Here is a 6,599-nt window from a genome sequence, read left to right as displayed (position 1 = left end):
AACAAACTCATTTCATTGATCCTTTTTATTATTCTTTTTGTTTCTCTTTTATTGATTTCAGCTCTAAGTTAGATTGTTTCTCCTTGTCTACTCCTCTTGGATTTTATTACATTTTGTTGTTCTAGAGCTTTCAGGTATGCTATTAAGTTGCTACTATAAGATTGCTCCAGTTTTTGTGTTATGTTTGTTTGTTTATGTAGGCAGTTAGTGCTATGAACTTTTCTCTTAGAACTACTTTCATTGTGTTCCATAAGTTTGGATACACTGTGTATAAAATCTGCATTGTATTGGCATATATATATAGACATGTTGCATTATGGAATTGAATTGAAGACCCAGATATAAGTTTGTAATCCTGTAGATACTTGATTTTTGATAAAGAAGCCAGAAAAGCACACGGAAGGAAAGATAGCATCTTCAACAAATGGTGCTGGTCAAATGGATGTCTGTATGTAGAACAATGCAAATACATCCATACTAATCACACTGCACAAAATTCTGCTCTATATCAAAGATCCTAACATAAAATCAGATAAACTGAACCTGATTCAAAAAAAGTGGGGAATAGCTTTGGACTCAGGAGACAGGACAAGACTTTTTGAACAGAACACTGATAGCACAGGCACTAAGATCAATTCATAAATGGGACGTCATGAAACTGAAAAGCTTCCATAAGATAAAGGACACTATCATTCAGCAGATTTTTTAGCAGTTCTACATCCAAAGACGATTAATATTCAAAAATGTATAGATAGCAAAATCCAAATGCTCATCAGAAAGTGGGGTAGAGATTTAAATAGAGAATTTTTCTTGAAGTTGAAAATAGGGCCTTTTGTTTCACTTGGAAACCAGAAGTTTGGTTTAATGTTTAAAATAGAGGGGAACACAGACAAAACCAAAACTCTGAAGGGAAAATACCAGACTTCTCTAGGGGACAGGAGGCTATTCCCAGGCATAAAGCTACTTCAGGAGAGTGCCACAGTGCACTGCTAGGTGAAGGCTTCATCCCAATGCTGCAAGTATTCCAGTCTTATCAGACCCCTGTCTGCATTGGGAACACAGGCTGTTACCAGGACAAAGAAGTCAAATTCAGTTACAATCACCCCACCTTCTTGATCATGTTCTTCACCAGTGCCATAAGAGACTTTGAGTGGGCACTGGTGGGAAAGTAGAATGGCCACACCTCTATATCCTTCTTTGTCTGATGAAGCTGACCAGTACTGATTGGTGAGTCCAGGCAGCTCTTGAAGTTCAGCCAACAGTTTGCTCTTTGATCATTTGATCTCTTGGAGGCACATGGTATCTGGCACTTCTTTCTTTACTCAATACAAGCCTTTCTTTTTAATCCAAGCTCCAAGCCCATCCACATTCCAGAAGCATTTCTTGAGTGTGGCCGATTTGCCACTGGATGAGGTTCCTCATACAGGATAGAACCACTCCTGCAGCTTTCTCATTTTACTTTGCTGCCTCCTTACTCTTTTTGGTGTCTGGCCCCAACTTGGGATCTAACCCATCTTCAGGAGCCCACTCTCTCCCCCCATTTTGGCATCCAAAGCAGTGTTTACTGCATTGCCTGACCAACGAAGCCAAGGAGCCACTCACAGCACAAAGAATGGAGGCTCTAAATAGAAGATTTTCAATAGAGAAAATTCAAATGCCCGAGGAACACAAAGAAAAGTTCAACATTCTTAGAATCAATGGAAATGTAAATAAAAACTACTTTGAAGTTCCATCTTATACCTGTCAGAATGGCTAAAATTAATAACACGTGACATTTCATGGTGGCAGGAATGTAGAACAAGGTGAATACTCATCCATTGCTGTTGGCAGTGCAAATTTATATAGCCTCCACGGATATCAATATCTCAATTCCTCAGAAAATTGGTATCTTTCTATACCACTCTTGTGCACATACCCAAAGAACACTTAATCATACCATAAGGACACTTGCTCAACCATGTTCATTGCTGTCTGATTCATAATAGCAAGAAACTATAAACAACTTAGGTGTCTTTCAACAGAAAAATGGATAAAGAAAATGTGGTACATTTACACAGTGGGGTTTTACTCAACTGTTAAAAACAGTAACATCATGAAATTTGCAGACAAATGGATGAAACTAGGAAAAAAATTATTGTAAATGATGTACCCCAGAGCCAAAAAGATAAAGATGATATATATTCACTTATACATTGGTATCAGTTACTAAATAAATAATAATAAATCTATAATTTGTAAATCTATAGAGGTGACATATAGAGAAAGGAACTGAGGAAGGGCACATGAATTTCTGTGGAAGGGGAATAGAATAGATTTTTATAAGTTGATCAGAAGCAGGTGGGGACAAGAGGATCATCTGGGGAGAGAGAGGAAAGTTAGTATTGACAGAGGGAATGCAGGAAGAGAAAGATGGAATTGAGGGACATTTGAGAGCTAATGTGGAAACTTAGTGCAGTGGAAACTTCCTAGAATATAATGCAGGTGATCCCAATGAAGTCGTCTAATAATAGTGTCCATCTCTTGTCACCAAATGAAACTTTTTGGAGCAGGACTAGGTTGCATTCAATTGAGTTGCTGGCCAAGGAAGTCCCTTAGAAATTCCCAAACTCTTACTAAGACAATGGGTTGCTCTCAACAAACTGACAGTGGGTTCTTATTTGCAACATCCAGAAAACTCAGTGAACAAAGAAAAGTTGAGCTGGTGTCTACATGAAGCCTTCACCCTTACACTCCAATTTCTTTGGTGCTCTAAGGTACACTCCAGACCACCCAAAGAGATCCACAAATACCAACCCAACCACAAATCCTTTGATGTACATTCTCTACTACCTACAAGATATGGTAGGGCAGTTGTGGCACAGAACTTGTGGAAGTAGCCAATCAATGGCTGATTTGACTTAAGATTCTCTTTATAAGACAAAATCCATACCTAACACTGGTTATGTAATCAAGAACTAGAGACTCAATAGCACAGAGTCCTAGTGTAAACCAGACACTACTGGTTTAAAAATAATGAATAAAAATGACTCCTAGTGATATTCTGTTATACTCATACATCAGTGACTTATTCAGTTATCATCTGAGAAGCTTCCTCCTGCAGCAGAAAAAAAAAGATGTAGAGGCATACCACTAAAAATTACATACACACACACACACACACACACACACACACACACACAGAGAGAGAGAGAGAAAGAGAGAGAGAGAGAGAGAGAGAGAGAGAGAGAGAGAGAGAGAGAGAGAGAGAGAGAGACCTTGGAACACACAGCTCTGATCTGAACAGGCTATCTTCATCAAATTTCTTCCCTCAGAGCTCAGAAAACTCCATAGAAAGAAAAGGTGGGAAGGGTGTAAGAGCCAGAGTGGATAGAGGACAGAATAAGGCTCATATGAACTCCCAGAGACTCAATCAGTAAGAACTGAGCATGCATATGCTTGTGCCAGGTCTTCTGTGTATATATTATAGTTTTCAGTTTAGTGTTTTTTATAGGACTCCTTTGAGTGTTAACAGGTGAGTATCTGATTTTTGAGCCTTCTTTTGGGATCTTTTCCTTCTGCTGAGTTGCCTTGTTTAGCTTTGATTTGATGGTTTTTGCTTTATTTTATTATATTTTAGTTTGTTACATTTGGTTGTTATCTCTTAGAAGCCAGCTCTTTTCTAATGAGATCAGAAAGTGAGTAGATCTGGAGGGGAGGTAAAGTGGGGAGGAAGTCCAGGAAGGGAAACTGTAATCAGGGTATACTAATTAGAAAATAATAATCTGTTTTCAATAAAAATTTTAAAAATGAAAAAAGGAAAATGCAGACAGTAAAGAAAATAAAACAGGAATAATTATAAGTGCAACTAAATGACTTAATTAATGATGCTTTTAAGAATTTGGAAAAAATAAGAAGAAACCAAACCCAAATTCAGTAGATGGCAAGAAATAATAAGAAAATCAGAGAAAAAAAATTGATGAAACAGAAATAATGTCATAGTTTATTTTATGGGCTAGTAAAGTCTGTACCCTACTCATATTTGGTTTGCATATTAGTTGTAGTTCACTCTCTAACACACATACATCCTTCTGTCTGTCTCTTCTATTGCCTCTCTCTCTCTTTTGTTCTCTCACTTTCTTGTGGTATATACTCATATAGAAAAGAACAGCCTAGTGACTATTGTCAATACTTTGCCTAAAAATCTTGTTTGTTCTCCAAATCCCAATCTAAATTACAAATGTCTTTTATTTTTATTTTATTTTTTTAAAAAAGATTTATTTGTTTATTATATGTAAGTACACTGTAGCTGTCTTCAGACATTTCAGAAGAGGGCGCCAGATCTCGTTGCTGATGGTTGTGAGCCACCATGTGGTTGCTGGGATTTGAACTCTGGACCTTCGGAAGAGCAGTCGGGTGCTCTTACCCACTGAGCCATCTCACCAGCCCACAAATGTCTTTTATTATTTAAATTAATTTTACTAAAGGTATTACTTCTTAGAGTTATGTGAAGGTGCTTTTTGTAGCCCCTTGTGGGGCCATGAGCTGTGCATAGGCAGTCTGGTCCTTGGTTGAGCTCAGGCTTAAAACCCTGGAGACCCAGCAGGTGACTGTCACCTTCAAGGGATGACAGGTGTTTGGCCATGCCCCTTGAGCCCATGGCTCCTGTTGCAGCTACACCCCTCCCACAGTTTCCCCCAAAGAGAGGTCTGTGGCCATCAGTCACATAGGAGCAGCACCAAGCCCTCCCACATGCAAATAAGGTTCCCCAAGCTCTCAGACCAAGCCAATGAGAAGTACCTGCTGTCACACCCTCACCCACCCCAAAACTGTATATAAGAATTCTATCCAGAAGAATCAAAGGTGTGCTAGAACTATTCTGTCATCTGAGCGCTTCTGTCATAAGAGCTGTAACACTTGAGAAGAGGTCCACTCTCCTGAAATGCCACCTGAAGCTCCCCCACCCCCTTTCTCTCCTCCCTGGCTAGTTGGCCTCTCATCAGCCCAACCCAGCCAACTAGGAGGCACAGGGCAATGAGGAGCAACTGAGAGGCACAGCAGAGACAGAGGTGGAGCCAACTGCAGCAGCAGAAGCAGTGAACTCCCCCTTCCTGCTCACACTCTCCCCTTTGTCGAGACCCTCTCACCCAGCTGGGCTAGAGATCTCTGTGGAAAGCCTCCAGCAAACAAGCCCATAGCCTGGGTGAAATTTGCCGCATTTCTGGCTCTTGCCATTTCTTTGTTGTCCATTTTCACATGTTGATGATGTTCTCACTCCTGCAATTTTCCTGTTTTTATATGTTAGTCAATTATTGTGCTTAACAAACAACATCTAATTTAGTGGACTGGAATGATAAACTGGTAAGTAACTCACCTATGTGGATTGGGTGGCCCCCTGTTGATTTTTCCTATGTGACCTGTAAGACCTGTGATTATTTGTTCTATGGTGCAGTAGCTCTAGGCTGTTTATGGAAAACAACAGGGGATAAGAAGTTAAACATTCATCTTTGATATTGTTGTTGAAATATGAGGCTGCCAAATTGCTGATGTGTAATTGAAGGTACCCAGGATACAAAGACAGGAAAGAAACAGAGATGTAGCAAATTAAAATAGAAGTAATGAAACGAGATATAAATTTCAATGTCTATCTCTGAGTCTTGAAGCAAAAGGGCTGTCCTGAAGGGTAGCTTCATTTGTAAGGATTCTAACATGTCTCCTTTTTTTTCTAGGAAGATTATCTAGGCACCTCCTTTTTACTGCTGAGGTGTGTAATTGTCATGGGGCACCTGAACCTACGCTTACCTGCATTCCATCTGACGTACTGTGATTACACCTACTAACTGATGGAGATGCCACTGGATCTCTTCAGTTCAACATCTAGACTAATTCTTACTGAAAGCACTATTATTTTGTTCTTCACCAACCTCCCTTGATTAGTCCAAGTTTGTTTATGTGCTTTCTTATTCAGGCTATTTCTTCATAGAATTAGAGAGTTGAATTAAAAACTTTTAAACTACTTTCTAACCAAAAAGTTTTGAAAGTATATAATTTATTTTACCATCTAAGTGTCATTTCCACTCTGTTCATCCTAATTACTTGATTAGCTGTCTTATCTTTGTGTGCACTTCAGATGTTATTTGAAGTCAAACAATGATACTTAACTCTGAGGCAAAAAGGTAGGACATCTTTATATCTGATTGAAAGGTGATGGTGTCAATATGAAGGACCAGGCAAGACTTTGATATCCACTGTAATTTCAACATCAGACACTGTGTTGTCTCTCAAATGAGATCTTTTTGCAAAGCATTTTTTCAGAACTGCTGAAAGTACAAAATTTTCACTAATTCATGCAATGTGTTATGAATGGCAGAGCTTCTCCATGGTATTATCTAGTTTATTGGTGCAGAGTTTTCCCATGGTGCTATCATGATTGTTAGTATAGAACTTTTACCATGATGTTATCTAGGTTGTTGATAAAGAGTTTTCCCCATGTTGTTATCTAGATTGTAGGTCTACAACATTCCCATGGCAGTACCTAAGTTGTTGGGTGTTATATAGTCGCCATATTTTAACTTTGTAGTACTTGTTTTATATGTATCACTGAGTAGAAGACAGTATCAATA

At 38.8% G+C, this 6,599-nt stretch overlaps 1 pseudogene; it reads right to left on the bottom strand.

Moving 5' to 3' along the window:
• Nucleotides 1–989: 989 nt before the first annotated feature.
• LOC110305848 (DNA repair nuclease/redox regulator APEX1 pseudogene) lies at nt 990–5,789 on the bottom strand (annotated as a pseudogene).
• Between the last annotated feature and the right edge of the window lie 810 nt (nt 5,790–6,599).

Source organism: Mus caroli, unplaced genomic scaffold (assembly GCF_978045245.1).
Source record: "Mus caroli unplaced genomic scaffold, Mus_caroli_1 scaffold_2, whole genome shotgun sequence".
Taxonomy (NCBI): Eukaryota; Metazoa; Chordata; class Mammalia; order Rodentia; family Muridae; genus Mus; species Mus caroli.
This window is presented reverse-complemented; position numbering and strand designations above follow the sequence as displayed.